General features: G+C 42.0%; 1 protein-coding gene and 1 long non-coding RNA gene across 2 annotated transcripts in view; both read right to left on the bottom strand.

Moving 5' to 3' along the window:
- The window catches only part of Mpp7 (membrane palmitoylated protein 7), an 88,906-nt gene that overhangs the window by 48,324 nt on the left and 22,586 nt on the right, over positions 1-17,996 (bottom strand). The gene's annotated exons all lie outside the window — the stretch shown is intronic.
- Positions 14,112-16,287, bottom strand: LOC116883403. Its single transcript, XR_004385761.1, has 3 exons — positions 15,229-16,287; positions 15,104-15,115; positions 14,112-14,137 (listed from the first exon to the last, which is right to left on the bottom strand). It is a non-coding gene; the product is annotated as an uncharacterized LOC116883403 (long non-coding RNA).

The raw sequence follows: 17,996 nt of genomic DNA, 5'->3' as shown, positions 1-17,996 counted from the left end.
CACAGGCTATGGCATGTGAACATCCACACATATCCACACACACATGAAATAAACAAAATATAATAAAAATTAAAAATAAAAACACGTAGACTACTTTTAGAGTTTTTCTACAAGGTACAAAAGTGAAAAGACATATATATGAATTGTGGAGACTATATAGGAAGTCAGTAATTATTCCCGTTGGGTTTGGAAAGGTAAAAGGATTACAAAGAAAGCAAATACTGAAATGAATAGGAGTCAGGGCTGGGAACGAAGCACTGTTGGTTGAGGACCTGCCTGGCATGCAGGAGGCCCTGAGTTGGATGCCTAACATGGCCCTGTGTCATACATGTGTGATCCCAGCACTTGGGAGGTACAGATAGGAGGGCCGCAAGTTCAGGGTCATCCTTGGCTACACGGTGAGTCTGAGGCCAGCCTGGGTTACATGAAACCAAGTCTGTAAAAAAGTGTAAATATGGAGTAAACACAAGTAAATACAGAGTTTTCTGAGACACTTTATAGAGTCCAAGTTTAATAAAATAAATCAACAGATACATTTGCAATAGACAGTGAGATTATATTCTAATGAGCAATTTTAAATCAGCAAAGATTTTGGGAATAGATAATAAAAGTCACTCTGTGACTCTCTAAAAATAACTTTGAGGCAATCCTAGGTTATTTGAGAAAAGGTCTTCATATGATAAAGTCTCTCACCGGAGCTCCCTCAAAGGCAAAGCGAGGGAGTGAAGAGGACTGGTCATCAGTGAGGGGAATTTTGATTGGCTATTCAGGATGGTTAGTCAGGATGCTAGCGTCTGAGTTCTAACTGTAGTCCCCATCCCTTCACAGTTCTTTGGTATGGAAGTCATGAGAAATTTTGGGTATAAGGCGCCATCCAACACAAACAAAGGGCAACAGCTGAATCTGAAGAAAATTCAGATCTGCAAATTGTAACTAAGCCCTGATTTCTGTGAAACTGCTTACTTAGTTGGGTCTTTACAACCCATTGACATTTTTACTCCCACTATAAACAGGAAACTGAGAGCAAGAGAAGGAAGAGGGCAAGCAGGTTTCCATAGCGACTATGAAGAAAATGGCGGCACGCTCCACGGGATGGGTCGCAGCACCTGCTCTGTTGTGCTTCACCCAGAACAACAGCAGCAACTGCAAATCCACTCCCACTCTGTCTCACCTTTGAAAACCTCAACCAAGAAAGCCGAACCTGTGGGGACTTTACACCAGACCTGAAGATGGACAGAAAAGGTCTTAGAGCTAAGGGAAACAGAGGGCACAGGCCAGTGACTGTTACCTTGGAAATCAGCCCCACCCTCAGCTTTTCAGAAGTACCTGGCTCTGGAACTACCTTGCCCCCAAACTCCTTTTACAAAGCACAGGAAGGAAAGCAGTCAGCTGGCCACCACATCCTGGAGAGCAGGGGAGCCACGAAGACTGGAGACACAGACCAGAAGTACTGCCCTGCCATGCCGACCACCATCTCTGAAGTTTCAGAGATCTTCTGGCAGGGTCATTTCCTGAAACACTGATAAACAGCAGCAGCTCCCTCCCAGGGTGGTGAAGATAGGCCACTCATGGCCGCTGCCCGTGGCAGACACTCCTGAGCCCCATCCAGGCTGTATTGTGTGGCCCGCACTCTTTGAGCCGGTCTTTAGGGAAAGCATGTGGATTCCCGTGCACAGACTCTTGAAGAGGTGAACAGCATCTGGAAGCTCATTAATCAATTTTAAATGGGCTCTTGTATGAGGAGGGACCAGCAAATGAAAGCCAGATTTAAATATGAGGACAGGGGCTGCGGTGTCACTGTGTAGTTTAGCATTGGCTTCCATGAGGCCTTACGTTCCCTATCTCCAGTGCTATAATTCATAAACAAACAGTTATTTTAAATGACTTATTGACGAGTCATTTTAAAGAAACACAGCAGAAAGCCAAAATATGTAGTAACTATTCTTTCTTTTACATTCTCTTCTAGGAATACATGTAGTTTTTCTTGCCAAGTTTAATTTTCAAGAGCATCTGTCCCTCCAGTCTAATGAGCTTTTTTTTTTAACTTATATCTCCATATCCTAAGCGAATATGTATTATTTACAGAGACACTTTTATGTATACATACTTGTATGCATATACATACCTTTGCACATTTGTACTCATATACATGTAAAGAAAATAAGAAAAATTCTCACCTCAGAATCAACAGTAAACAAAGCATAATAAAATCTAACTTTGTTATTATGATCTTTGTTCGGGCAAAAATTCAAAAGCTAAACACACACACACACACACACACACACACACACACACACACACACACACACACCCAACATACACTCACACCGATACATACTCCCAAACCCCCAAACCCAGATGATTTTTCTCGAAGCTATTTTCATGGCTTGTGATTTCCAACCCCTAGTTGGAAATAAGCGGTGTGCCTGTCAGTACCCCATGGCGGAGTCTCTGGGAGGCTACCTCCTATCTCTAAAAGGGGGGAGTTAAGAACTTCTTGACTTTGGATTTTTCTCAGTCCTCTTATTTAAAGAAGCCCAAATACCATGAGGCTATACTGAAAGGAAGCAGAGCTTCTAGTCACATAAATGTTAAGAACACAACATCTAGTAAGTTACCAGTCAGGGTCAGTTCCCTCACTCAGAAGGAAGGCTTTGAGAGAGAGCAAGAGGAACTCTCTCAAGGAATTCAGGATAAAGGAACAGTTTTACACAAAATGTATTTTCCTTATAGTTCATATTTTTGTAATTTATAATGGGCTCGTTATTTTTATGAACAGGTTTGTTTCCAGGGAAGCTTATCCGCAGCTGCTAGAAGTCTGTCTTTGAAAGGAACAGCGGGTTTTATTACAGTAGGAAGGTGACATCAGAATAGGATGCAGCTGCAGGACGATGCTTATCTAATACTTTGCAGAAGTGACAATTCAGTGACCAGCCAATCTACCATCTAACTCCACAAACTCTGCTTAAAGACATTAACCATGAAGGGGTGACACTAAAGAAAACTGCTTGTTATTTGAAATGGCTACTTAATTTCTCGGGGTCCGCTGTATGTGTAACCTATGGTTTCATGAGGATACACTGTTGCAAGTGGGTTCTTCTAGGAAAAAGGCCTGTCCGAAAACTTCTCCCACAGCAGCTTCTTATCCCTTCTTAAAGCCGTTGGGTGGCTGGTGTAAGCTGTGCATCTCTGTTACAGTGTTCAATCACTGTGGGATCCACCCGTTTTTTTCATTATTGGTCTTGGCGTTTCCTCTGTCACTGCCGCTGACTGACCACTGATCAAGCTTTGAGTCAGTCCGTCATCGAATACACATCGGTTCAGGTCCGCAAGCAGGTGAGCCCTCTTCCCAAATGTGTTCACCGTTCTCTTAACTTTGAACTAGTTTTAAAGTGATCCTAAATTGCTCAAGCGACGGACTCTGAAACTTTGCTTTTGATTTCTCCCACTGCTTTATGAACTGCTCTTCTTAGGTTTGATAAATATTCTCCTACATTCTTTCAAGTTTTAAGAAGTGGGATGCATGGCTTTATACTTAATTTTTAAAAGTCCCATCTGGAATCACTCAGGTGTAATCATGACATCAAGTCTATGAAGTGTGGCTGCAGCTTTCTATTTTTCTAAATAATTAACCAATGGTTCTGAAAAACCCTGAAGGAGAAGGACCCCTAAACAGTTTCCCGTTCTGACACATGTGCAGCGACTTTGAATTGCTGATGTCATGCAGAAAAAAGGGGGGGATTCTCGAGTGGTGCCAGACTCATTCTCTGGATCATATCAGCACCAAAATACACTTGCAACAGTGGCAGTAGATGGGTTTGCTGAGAGCTCACCAGGGGATGGGCGCTACCCAAAGCACTTGGTGTGGGTTGACTGTTTCAGTTTCCCCAGCAACTCTGGGAGGGGAGCTGAGTGTGGATGGCCTTCACTGGAAGAAAAAGGGATTGCTGGAGCTTGGCTTCCATGCTCCACAATGAAATGAGGTCCCAATGCCACCCTGTGCTCACAGATGAGTGACAGGGACAGTGTCGAGCCCCTGCTAAAATTTAACATAAACTGTCACGGAAAAGCAGCAGTTGCATTCACAGATTAAAAGGTTTTTCCTAATAGAGAAGTTTTATTCTTTTCATTTTCCTTGTTTATCCAATCAAGTAAGCCTTTATGTCCGTCTGTGTTTAAGGTGAGTTGTAAAACACAAAACGCTGGCCTCAAGAAGCTCCTCGCCCTGCTGTGACACCAAAGGTTATTCTCACATACATACAGTTTAGTGTTTTTACAGCATGGGATCCTGACTAATATCTTGGGACTCTTTTAAAGATTAAGAACATCTGATTTGACTTTTAAATTTGATTTTACATATATATATATACACACACACACATATATTTATGTATCATATATATTTGGTTATTCTCAAAACTTGCATCCTCCTGCATCTGTAAAACACAGTAGCCAAAAGTATCAAATTTAATGCTTGTATATGGAATTTAAGAAGCATTTGAGGTTAAAATAAGCTTTAACACTATAGGAAACAATATATCTCTCTAGTCCACAATTCCATACATCAATATTAATTTTCAGAGTAAAAGTAATTTAGAAAAGAAACCAAAATATGCACCAATGTGGAAATACTTAAGTGATAAAATAGTCTCCCAGAGAAGTAGGACTGAAAATGTTAAAACTGTAAAAGTATACAGTAGTACTATAGAAACAATACAATAATACTCAGCAGAACCAGAGAGGATACAATTATTACACATGAGCTTTGTTTTTGCTGCTACAAAAATGAGCTATAAATATAGACACACAGAAGAAAACACCTTAGAGGAAAACAACACTGCTCTGGGCAGAGAGGGCTATGACAACTACCTTATTATTCAAACTTACTGGACTCTGTGACTTGACAACTAACAGGAAAACAAAAACCATTTATAGTATACAATCCCCCAAATGAAATCAGATCTAGTCAGAAATAGTTGTGAGGCTCTCAACACAAGTTACAAAGTAGTTCTCTATTGCAGAAGGTGGTTCCCGAAAGCTATGTTTTGAAGTGATTACAGAAAACACCAAGTTTCTATGTAAATGATAGCTGGAAATAGCTGAGAAATTCAAATACCAAGAAAATGACAAAAGTGAAACTGGTGGGATACTACGAAAAGCACAATGGAGGGAGTGTAAGACATAGAGAACCAGCAAAGCAAAAAAGGAAAGAAAAAAAGAAACAGAAAAACCTCCAAGAGAAAAAAGAAATACATTGTCTCAAAAGCTAAAACGGGGAAAAAAACAGTCCAGGAGTTTATAGGAAATCACAAGCCACCACCGTCTTTTGAGCACACAAATAAGTAACTTAAATGGAAAGTAAATGTTCTAATTTCTCATAGAATTGTGCCCTTTAGCATGAAGGGTCATTAAAATGTTAATTACATAATGAACTCAGAAGCCAGTCCTATGTGGACACTATGGATGTGTGCGCTGGCTTGTCATTTACTTCGAGAAAATAAATTTCCAGCCTTCACGTATCAGGCAGAATAGTTTTAATAACTCATTTCAATTATTTTACGTAACCAATCACCGGTCGATAACATCGGACGCTCTGCAGTGCTAACATTTAAACAAGCTTTTTCAAGGTTTACATTTCACAGTGTAGGAAAAAAAAAGAAGTCTTAAAAAATCTCCATGAATCCCAGCAGTTCAAATATGTCACAGGCACCTCTAAAGTAAGAGACTTCTAGAAGGATCACTCTTGACCTCCTAATGTATGAAAAACGCATCGTAATACAGACACAGTCAAAACAAAAGGTTCAATTTTTCCTGAAAGAAGCCTAAAATTAAGCACTTTACAGCTTTTATCTCCATTTTAAATATACTGAAATACAGGTCCTAGTTTTATAAACTGGGAGTACTGCCAAAAGCATCATATGAAAAAAAATTTTTTGCATCTTCAAAATCAGAACAATTTAACCATGCAAATATTTACCTAATATCTAAATTATAAGAAAGAGTAAGTTTGACTATAAAGAGGCGCTTAAAGAAGATTTTTAAAATGCCATGGAGACACTAATAAAGACTAAGCATCTGGAAATTATTCTCCAATATTAGGTTCTTGACAAGAAACAAGGGTGCTTCCTCAAAAACACTCCGATCTTAGGCTGGTGCCCTTCGCAAACCACAGACATTGCATGACAACACACCAGAAGGACTGTTTCCTTCAGGATACTGATAAAAAGAGGTCCACATGGTCACACGACTTTAGTTACTATTTCATTGCTGAGGTGGTACTGGGTGGTGGGCCAATTAAACATTGTTTCAGAGACAATGAATGACAACTAAGCACATCTTGGTAGGTGAAGTTTGAATTATAGTGTGTGTGTGGGGGGTGGCGGTGGTGGCGGTGGCGGCAGTGGAAGAGGTGACTAGAACTACAGACACATGATCTAAAGAGCGGGGATGCAGAAACTCTCCAGCCATTTCATGCTGCAGGGAGAAGTCACCAAAGACAATGTCACAACGATGCTAAGCTATACATATTGCACAGAGGGTGGGAGGGGAAGGTTTTGAACAGATAACCAGAAAACCCACCTCTAACATGTTACAGGTTCACAGTTTCCTTTGTGGAGAGCTGCATTCAAATCTACAACGAGCCTTGAAAAACACAGCTTTATTTCAAGCTAAAAATAAAACAGAAACTCAAAGTCCCTAACACAGCCCTGGAAGCTAAACTAAGATATGAAGTGCAATTTCCAAGGGAAAAATAACTTCTACTTTAAGATTTCCCAATCATCATACTAACAACAACACACACACACACACACACACACACACACACACACACACACACACACAGAGAGAGAGAGAGACAGAGACAGAGACAGAGACAGAGACACACAGAGAGATTGCATGAGAATTTAACTTTCTACCAAGCAGCTAATAAAGAAATGAGTTCTTATGTATACTTTCAAATTTATGTCAAAATGCAGTATACACATATAAAACTGCAGCTCTGGGCAGAGGGAAAAATTGGATTTGAAACTTTAGTAATTTTTTTTTCTTAGCTTGAGACTATCCTTACAGCCTACAATGCTCTGAGCAGAAATAGTTTCTGTCAGGAAACAAGTATTTCCAAGCAGGAGTCCAGACGTCTTGAGATTCTGCAGAGGTCTTTTCTGCTCAAAAAAGAACCTGTATTACTTTTGAAAAAAAAATGCTTCTAAATATTCTCTCTGCACAAATACTATCTCATGGAAAATATCGATGTGGTATATTTAAACACAGCTGCACCCCACTTCGAGCTCTTTAATAAGTGAGCAGACTTGAATAAATGGGAATTTTGACTCGATTTATAAAATCAGCTGTGCTCTTAGCCATCGGGGAGAAATAAGAACCAGCCCTAAGTAAAGCGCATAGAAGTCGAGAGAAGTAAACAGTAACACATGAAGTTTTGTTTCATTATTTAACTTTAGGATAAATACTTTGGTTAAATAGAAACGACAGTGTAGGTCCCAAAACTGATCTTGTTTTAAAAGAATGTAGCGTTTGCTCCAGCAAGGACAGAGGAACCAACAATTCAGTTCCTCAGAAATCATTTGCAACAAAGTATTAGGGCTGGAGAGATGGCTCAGCCATTAAAGGCGAGCTCACAATGCAAAATATAAGGAAGCACATGCTTGACACACGGAGCCTCCTGAGAGATTATAACAAGATTCCTGTAATGAAACAATTAGGGGAAAACATTGAAAGATTCATATCAATGTTATAAAATTGCTTCATACTGATTATTTTGGGCTAAGGCAAGAAAAGAAATAGGTTTTTAAAGCTCTTCTGCTAGGGCACGAGTGCAAAAGCCAAAACACGCCAGCTTCCACATCACTCACCAAAGCAAAAGAACTAGTCATCCATGTAAATATGCAGGGAACACACATGTATGCCATGTACCAACCAGTGACCATCTCTATACGTAGCTCACAGACAGAAGTAGTGTGTATAAACACATATAGCAAGTCTCTATAATCTTTAATGTGGGAAGCTCCTGGCTTAAAGGTAACACTTAAAATGTGTTACCTTACCTTTTCTTTTTACACTATCCTACTGATTTTTCTTCATGTAATTACAAAACTGTGCAGACTACAGTTTACGTTGATTGTCCAGCCATCTGGCTTCTTCCTGCTTTCCAATAAAATGGCCAAATCGTTTTCACTGATGACTATGCTGTCCTTTAAGAGGCCAGTCAGAATCAAAGCACACAGTGAACCCTATTGGCAAGGCCTCAGATAACGCAGGAAAGCTCAAGTGTGTGGGTGGATCACACCTGTAATCCCAGCACTGGAGCCTGAAGCCAGAGGCCAGAAGAGAGTGACTGTCCCCCTGCTGCTTGTGAGTCACCCAATGTGGGTGCTAGGAACAGAAGCCGTGTCTTCTCTAAGAGCAACACGCTCTCAACTGCGAATCCTTCTTACCAGCCTGTTTTCAGAATGTAAACCCTGCTGCAGAATTACGGGGCATACTCATACACTGCATCATGCTTGGTTTTCCTGTACTTCAGAGAACATGAAAAAAAAATGTCTCCCCAGGGTTGTGACAGTGCACAAGGCTATGATCCTGTGTAGGAATCAAAGATCCAGCGACATTCTTTCTGCAAGGCAGGGAGCTGCTTTTTCTCCTCCTCTGGATATGGAAGTGGGTTGACAGAGAAGGATACGGTCCTAAAACGAGCTACAGCCTCGGGGCCTCTACTAATTAATCTTTGGAGAAGGTCAGACACAAGGACCAAATTCTTAGGTGCTTTTCCAGAGATGTCTCAGGGCCAGATAAATGTGTAATGGGAAAAGGATGGACGCAAACCCATCCTGTAGAAGCCAAGGCTCTTTCAGACAAGTTGAACTACAGCACATCTGGGGAAGCGGCCTTATGTGCTGGGACAGGCTTATCACAGAATGCTGTGATCCCTTAGAGGCACACAGAAATGACCAAAATGCTACATTCCAGCAGCTCCAGCGGGGTCACTAGACTATCTGCATTAGAGAAACGGTGGATAGGAAAAAATAGGTCAACCCTGCACAGAGGATTTTTCTCCTCAAAGCATCAGTTACCACAGACAGACCTAAGATATTCGAAAAGCCAAGGGATGCAACTCATAACTATAATCCAATACTTGGGAGGCTGAGGCAGGAGGATGATGACTTGAGAGAGCAGGACCCCCCCCACCTCAAAAAGCCAAAATGGGGGTGGGAAGAGGGCAGGAGGAACAACACAGCAATTAAGAGCATTGGGTGCTCTTCCAGAGGACCCTTGTTTGGCTCCCAGCATCAACACGGCAGATCACAACCTTCTGTAACTCCAGTTCCAAGGGATCTGCTTCCCTCTTCTGGCCCCCAAGGGAAGCAGACATACACATAAAACAAAGGCTAAAAACAAACCTTTTATGCCAAAAAAAGGAAAAAAGAAAGAAAGAAAGAAAGAAAGAAAGAAAGAAAGAAAGAAAGAAAGAAAGAAAGAAAGAAAGAAAGGAAGGAAGAAAGGAAGGAAGGAAGAAAAAAATATGTATAAAATTTCACATATCACAGAAGGGAACAATGCTTTTCCTCCCTACACTGCTCAGATATTTGGCCAAAATTATTGCAGAAATTCCTCTTGGTACAAAATAATGATATTCAAAATAACAGTCCTGGACGTAGTAAACCAGAAAACTGAGTGAATGGTCTCTGCTTAACTGAATGAAGACCAAGGAGCATGCCCAGTGGATATCTGAGATTCCCTGTATTCCAGTCTGTTGGTAAGTTTTTATTGTGACAGGGCACACGTATTCCACCCCAGCTAACTCTTCTCTGTCCATTCTCACTCCTCTTCCCCTATTTCTGAGCAGCACAGCCTCCTCCTTCAACCTTTGTTCCCATTGGTCTTTCCTGGTTTCTACCTTGCTTGCCTTGGGCTCTTCTGGTACCCGGACCAACACTTTCTCCTCTCTTCTCATTCACCGTTCTAATCAGTCCTGACTTCCAAAACTTTAAAGTGGTGGCCTTGACTCCAGCTCCTTACACATCTCTCCCACTGCCAATTCCACATGGATGTCATCGCTCACTGTGTCCCAAACAGAACACTCAGGCAGCCCACACCTGCCATCTCTGCTATCTCAGGAAACATTTAACTCCATTCTAGGAGTTATAATGATCCAAACCATGTACTCATGGCCAACTCTCCAACACATCCTCTGGTCTTCTCTCTGCCTCCACAAGAAACATCTCTGTTCAAAACAAGTCATTCCCTACCTGAATTACTGCAGTGCCTTTCTGCTTCTCCACTGGCCCCTTTGGGATTCTCAACCCATCAGCCAGTGTGACCCTGAAGCATACAAGTCGGGCTGTGTTTCTGCCTTGCTCAGGACCTGCCAACGATTTCCCATCTTGTATTAAGACACAGCCAAGTGCTTGCCCCACTTGGCATGTCCTCTCTCACTTCAGTTCCTGCCCCTTCCCTTCTCACTCTGCTGGAGCCAACGGGCCCTCTTGCACAGGTTCCTTCTGGTGCAGCAGACATCCTGCCTGAGAGTTGTGCTACATGGTTATCTCTCTTCTTAGAGGCTTATTTCCCACAATGCTCCCCTCAGTGTTTTGACTAAACGAGACCTTTCCAGGGAGGCCCTCTGTGGCCATATTATTTAATGAGACAGTTCCTGTACAGCTTTCTTCTCAGTACTTACTATCTACCATCTTAAAGATTATACACAGTTGCCTCTCTTCACTGGCAACTAATGGACTTTACATCTTATGATACAATAGTTATATAATTTACTGACCCGTACTTCCAACTAATGGATTATGCAGTGTATGATCTAAGCATTGTACAGTTCGTCTTCCAATCCATCCCCACTCCCAGTGGCCCCATTCCATAGCTTCCACCTGTTCATGCTGCCCCCTCATCTGTAATGGGCTGATGTACACTGGAATGGCATCTTGCAAACACAAGCTCTCTGACTTCTCTTGAGCAGCTATCTACCATGCTGGCTCATGAGATGCATGTAGACCATAATCCACCAATCAGTTCCAAATTCTTATTTAAAGTGTTCCCATCCTTTTAATTCCACCCATTCTAGCCTTAGCTGGGTTCTCTCATTCTCTTTCATTTTCTCTCAGATATACAATCCTTTACCACAGGCTTTGCCAGCCACTCCTACAGAGGTTGTCGGATTCTCTTTTCTCACTATGATATCCCTGTTCCCAAGCTACCACACTACCTGGAAGGGGATGAGGAAATGGCTGAGCTGTTAAGAACATGGCTCTGACAGAAGACCTGGGTCCTAGGCCCAGCAATTGTTGAGTTCCACATGGTAACTCACAATCAACTGTCACTCTGTTCCAAGGAACTCTGAGAGCACCAGCACGCACACGGCTCATGAACATACATGAGAGCACACCCTAATGTGCTGAAATACAGTCAACATACATGCGAGCACACCCTAATGTGCTGAAATACAGTCGACATACATGCGCGCACACCCTAATGTGCTGAAATACAGTCGACGATAAGAACAAATAAGCAAAAAGTCTGCTTTGAACTCCTTTGCTGCCTTTCCCAGTCTGCCTCTGACAACTTGCAATTTGGTTTCTGGAATAGTTGTTTCTCATCCCAACTCTGTCCTTGGTGTCAGATCCGAATGGCATTTTATCAGAATTCTGCACTGGCTCAGGAAACATATGCTGCTTATTGACCCCTTTGCTTTCAGACTTTCAATCATGTTTACTGATTAAATAGCTGATTGTATGCAAAATAACACTGAGTATAAAAGCCAGGTGAAACTCTAGTAAATGTGAGTTACTTGGCCTGATGTTTAATATCTCATATTATCAAGCAACCAAATTAATATAAAACTTACCTACAGACCACCCACACTTAAATATGCCCTGGGCTCTGCAGTATCTGCCTCTCCCAGGCTGTTAGGTCCAGTGCTAGGCCCTGCTGCTAACTACCTGCAATAGATCCGAGGACATCTACGGGACAGAGCCTCTGACGGCCTCAGGCTGATGGCTGGGTCTCTGGGAATTGCCACCCTGTATGTTTCACTCACGTGGCACTGCGACATGGGAATACTTCACCACACAGCTGAGCGCCAACTCTCCCATCAAGGAGCGTGGCTTCTTTGTCTCTGCTTTTGAAAGTAAAAACACAGGACAATGGCTATGCATCGCTTCCTGACTGCCCAGGATCTTAGGGGTTCCTCAGGCACCGACTCTGCTTTGGTCTCTTCTGGTCACTCAAAGGCTTTACGTGTAGGAAAGCTCTCAAAGTGTTTTCCCTTGGTGCCGTCAGGGGTCCTGAGAACCCTGTTTGGGAAGTTTCTTCAAGGGCAAAAGACCACATGAAGGGCCAGGGAAATGGCGTAGCAGGTAGAAGACCTGAGTTCTGAGCTTGACCTATGTAAAAAGCCAGGCATGGTAGTGTGCACTTATAACCCCAGCACTGGGTTAGCACGCAGAGGTTGGCACACCTCTGAGACTTGGTGGCTAGCTAACGATAGCCTACTTGGTGAGCTCTACGTTCAGTGTGAATCCCTATCTCAAAAAATAATGGAGGGGTTGGGGATTTAGCTCAGAGGTAGAGCGCTTGCCTAGGAAGCGCAAGGCCCTGGGTTCGGTCCCCAGCTCCGAAAAAAAAAAAATAATGGAGAGTGACTGAGAAATTTAATCTAATGCTGACCTCTGACTTTCACATGAAGAGACCTAGATCTGCATGCACATACAAGCATGTACAAACACATACTCTGCACTCGCATGCACACAAACACCACATTAACAAAAGAGCTCATCCAGCTAAACTCCCCACAAGTCAGACAGACCCCAGCTATCAATCAGGCTGCAAAGAACCACCAAGCAGAGCCTGGTTAGAACTGTGGGCCTGATCTTAGATTTACAGGTGCAAGAGCTTGCTCTGTAAAGCCATTAGGGATTTCAGTGGTGAAAGAGGAGGTCCCAGTCCCACAGAGCATTGGATACATAGCTCTGACATAAAGAGACAGCAGAAATAGAACCCTTCTCTAATCCCCCAAATATCAGACTTATCTGTAGATTTGGGTGACGGTAGACAAGAAAACTAAAATTTTAGTCTGGCAGACGGCATGAAATGAGAATGCTGAGTGTTTCAGAATTTCTGGTATGTTTTACAAAACAAAACGACAACCCAGAAGGCAGCTGGGAAGCAGGCCATCATTGTCTTTATACAGATATGGGATGAATCCAGAGGCGTTGATTGTATCTTTTGGTTCTTAGGCGACCTCCATATGCTTCCCGGGGCCTCAAGTCTAGTTATCATCAAATGGACAGGACACCCCAACTTCAATACACTGGAGATGATAAAAATACATAGTACCTAGTACAGCATCGGCCCCACTTCCTCAGAAACCAGGAGATCTTACTGCCATGCATGAGAGTGTCAGTCTTAAGAGGAGGCTGGAATGCCGGTGCTCCCCCTGTGTTTCCACACGCTCCCCTCTAACCGCTCAGGACAGAAATTGTTGCGGAAACAAAGCAAGAGTGTGGACGGCCAAGAGCAAAGCAGAGGAAGACAGTCTTGTTGCCTTTAATGGTTTCTAGCCACCTTTGCTTCTGTTTATTATGTCCCCCAACATCTCCAGTCTAGAAAGCATTTCTCAAACCGTACATCAGAGACTAAATAATAAGGTTTAACTATATTTGTGGTTAATTGTACAGATGTGGAAATAAGAAATCATAAGAAAATGTAAGCGAGAAGTTATGTGAGAGAAAGAAATCTATTCATAGCTTTGAGCAATCCCGGCAAACTACACTGTTTAGGAAGCTTCAGAAAATGCTATTGAACAAAACTTTAAACACCACCAGAGTGTGTGCTCGTCCTTGATCAAAAGCACATAACCATTTACAAAGCTGTCTGGAACGCTTCCTGCCCAATACCTACAGGGACCTGTAAAAACCGCTGTATCTAACCCGCTGAGCCTGTCGTACAAGGTGCCCGCCGGCCTGAGTGTTGGAGCATGCTCACACAAGCATGCTACTTTGAGAGGGAATAATATAATCCTGATGAAGAAAGGAACAGAAAGCAAAGGCATCTTCTTCCAGGACCAACTGCTCACCTATGTAGGGTCCGCTGTTGTTACCATCATGCCCGGCGTCTTCTGGGTAGAAGGCAAAAGCCAGCAGAACAGACAGTCAGGAAACAAAGCAGAATGGTTAGGAGGCTAGCCGCAAATGCCAAAAGTCCATTACTAGGGCAGCCATGGAACGCACAGCATGGAGCTGCCCTGCCATGGATGGCACTCAGAAAACATGTTTTCTGTTTGAGTTAGGGTATTTTGAAGACCTCATGCAGGGTTGCTTTTTTTTTTTTCTTTCAACCTTCTTTAGAGGTTCCTTGATACGGTTCCAAAGAAAATGATTTTTTTTTTTAATTATCTGAAATGTTTATATTTTCACAGTAAAGAAAATTACACCAGTTGACTCCCAAAGTAAATTTACTTTTATAAACCAGCTCTTTGATGATATGTAAAATATAGCATTTACTTTGGCTGACTGGAGTAGACAGAAAGGTGAGACTAGAATATACCCTTGCTGATAGGTGTGCTGATCCCAAGTTGGGAAGGGAGAAAAGAATAATATTGTATTTTCATAGAAAAACAAAACATTTTAAGTTAAACCGTGTGCTGCTGTTGGGAGGGACCAGGCGAGTTCTGAGATTCGCCACTTCGAAGCAGTGAAACAGCGATCTGTCCTAGAGCATTCGCACAAGCACGCCCCTGGAACAGACTATGCAGACGCTGAGGCTCGGAGAGGGACAGAACACCTGTGGTCCCCACACAGAGAGCACGGATAACCTTGACTTTCCCTTTTACCTTTAGTTAAGGGTAGGGACAGGGACACACACAGACTGTGTAAACTGAGATTATGCATGAGGTAGTTCTTTGTGAAGAAAACAATTACATCTCTTCCAAAACAGAGTTCGACCATGATTTTTGATACTGGAAGATGTATGTTTGCACTCATAATGAGCATTCTGACCCAAGTGCTGGACACATCTAATTTACCCTATGCTACTACTCACTAAATACAATTGTTAACCACACAGGAGGCTTTTATACATGTACCTTTAATTTCCTCTGAGAGGCGTAAAGAAAATGAAAAAGAAGATGGTTAAAAAATAAAACAGAAAATACAATGAGAATGAGCAACGCAAGTAGAAAACAAATTAAAAAAAAAAAATGCTACCTACCACATTCAACTGTTTCCTCGTCTTAGAAAAGCCAAGGGAGGGAAAACACATATGTTTAGACATTTCGAAATTATTAGTTAGTAAATACAGTTTTAGACTGTGCTGCAGTCTGTATGTACAGAATATATTCATTTTAGTAAAGACACAGAGCGGCCATAGAGCTTGTTGTAAGAAATCAGATGGGAAAAAATAACCAGGAAAAAAACCTCGACATTTTTATTCAAAATAATACCTTGAAAAAGAAAATTTTATTTCTCTTAATAGACTGGTTGACTTATAAATCAACATTTTCAATATGTTGAAAAAGATTTATGGGAAGAAAACAATCAAATGAAGAAAAGATCTCAGAAACAAGCAAGCTTGCCGGAAAGGGTCTACGCATTCTGTGATCCCAACAGTGTCCCGACAAGTCAATTATCACTGCTTCGTGGAAGATATTTCATTATTTTTTCGGCTTCGGTTTTTACTTTACTTGACACATGTCACTGTATAGCCCTGGCTGGACTATAAATCACTCCGTAGACCAGGCTGACTGCAAACCTAGTGATTCTTTGCTTCTGCCTCTCGAGTGTTGGCATTATAGGCGCATGCCGCTGCTTGGTTCTTTGGATTTCCAGGTGTCCTCTGTAAAGAGGTTAAAGACGCCATTTCCTGCATTCTTATGCTGCACTCCCGTCAGGCTCCCTCATGACTCCCTGTCCATCTTCCCTTGTTCCCACCCACATCTCACACACTCCCCTCTCCCTCTTAGTTTACCATTTTGTTCCCTCTGGCTTCTACCTGAAAAAATAAATGCTGTATTTGCCTTTGTGAAGTGACTTATCTTACTTTGCACCATCATATGCCATTCTATCTTTTGTTTCCGGTAAATGAAATAATTTTCTTCTTTATGACTTAGTAAAGGCCTTTGTGTGTATATGTCGCATTTCCTTTTCCCATGCACTTGTAGATGGGAGCCTAGACTGAATCAACACAGGAATACAAGACATCTCTATGGTAAGTGCTATTCTTTCAAAAATAATTTTTATGACTATTGTGTGCACGTGTGTGCCATGGTGCACATGTGGAGGTCAGAGGACAACTATGAAATTGGATCTCTCCTTTCCCTTTTCTGTGGGCCCTGGGGATCAAACTCAGGTTGTCAGGCTTGTGTAGCGAGCTCCTTTACCTAGTAAGTCATCCTGCTGGCGTAGTCCTTCATTCTTTTAGATATTTAGCCAACAAGTGATATGATGATGACATGGAAATTTAATTTTTATTTCTATTTTGATATTGAGTCTTGCTACGGAGCCCAGGAGCTAACTGGGTAGAGCGAGCTAATCTTGTGCCTGCAAGGGTCCTACTCTCCCCGCCTCCCAAGTTCTGCAATTACAGGCACGAGGTACCATGCCAGGTTTGTCTTTAATTTTTGAGGAATCACAACAACAAGTATTTTTAAAAAGAAGCCTTATTCTTAAATTTTTAATTAGATAGCATTTCTCCAGCAAGACTGGAAAATGTATTGGCAACATAACCCAAGCAAAGGTCACCCTGAGTCAAGGTGCAACATATCTCATCCCATGGTTATACGGAGTGAATAAGAGGGATGAAAACCCCCCAAAGCTATAAAACAGCAACCACAGAAAGTACCTCAGGGAACGTGGATACCACCGGATCACAACACTGGGACAGCTCTGACCACTGTTTTCAAATATGATAGGCAAATTATTCAGTCTCTGATGATGAGCTACCCACGTTAGGATTTATACATACGTCTCAGCAGTTCTGAAATGCTAAGTGCATCCAAAACAAATGATCAGAAGACAAAGAATAAATAAGCGTGGTCAGGGTTAGCAACACCAGATGCTGGTGCACACGGAGATCATGCAACTTGAGCATCAGTGGACTGTGCGTGCTAAGACACCTGTAATTCACTACTCAGAAGACAAGTGGGAGGACTGCTGTGAGCTCGAGGCCAGCCTGGGCCACATAGTGTGTACCAGGCCAGGGCTAGATACCAAGACCCTACTTCATCAAACGAACAACAAAAAAAATTCCTGTAAAAATCGCATGAGCTGTTATAAAGTAGATTGTTAATTTCTATATATTTTGCCAGCAATAATAAGATAAATTGAATATTACAGCCCTGGCTAAAGACTTCGGCATCATGGTAATCAGATGACTATGGCTACAGACATAAACAAAAATTTGAAATGCCAACAATCAACTCACAGTAAGTATTTTATGTTACATATAGCATGCTTATTTCATATTCCAATAAGAGGTCATAAATTCACATGGTGAATAAATTTATAAGATTATTTCTTATACAGTTATTCAGAAGGATGCTCTGATTTTTTTTTAACACAGTAAAACTAGACATATATATATCCATTAGCACGTTGGTGCTTGATGAATCTCATGTGAAGAAAACCAAAGGATTCCTTTAGAATTGACAGGATTGAAAAAGGAGGAAAATACACAAAGTATGGATCTCAGAAGAAAGCTAGGGTAATTTAATCTTCTGACAGCTCCATGAGGACAGGACTTTTAGCCGCATTATACAGATGGAAACACATCCATGTAGTGAAATACAAATGATGTGGACCCAGAAGTCTCGCCATATATGTTTACCTACAAATGCCACGCCTTCATGCTAGAACCAGTTTGTAGAATACCACCAGTGGAGGGCTGGGACCTCACTGTTTCTCCCTCTACACCACCGTTACCTCCAACGCTTCTCCCTCTTGAACTGTTCCAATAGCTCCACGCGCTTCTCAGGAGAGCCT

This window comes from Rattus rattus, chromosome 14 (assembly GCF_011064425.1).
Source record: "Rattus rattus isolate New Zealand chromosome 14, Rrattus_CSIRO_v1, whole genome shotgun sequence".
Lineage (NCBI taxonomy): Eukaryota > Metazoa > Chordata > Mammalia > Rodentia > Muridae > Rattus > Rattus rattus.
The sequence above is the reverse complement of the archived record's forward strand: the minus strand, read 5'-3'. Positions and strand labels throughout refer to the sequence as shown.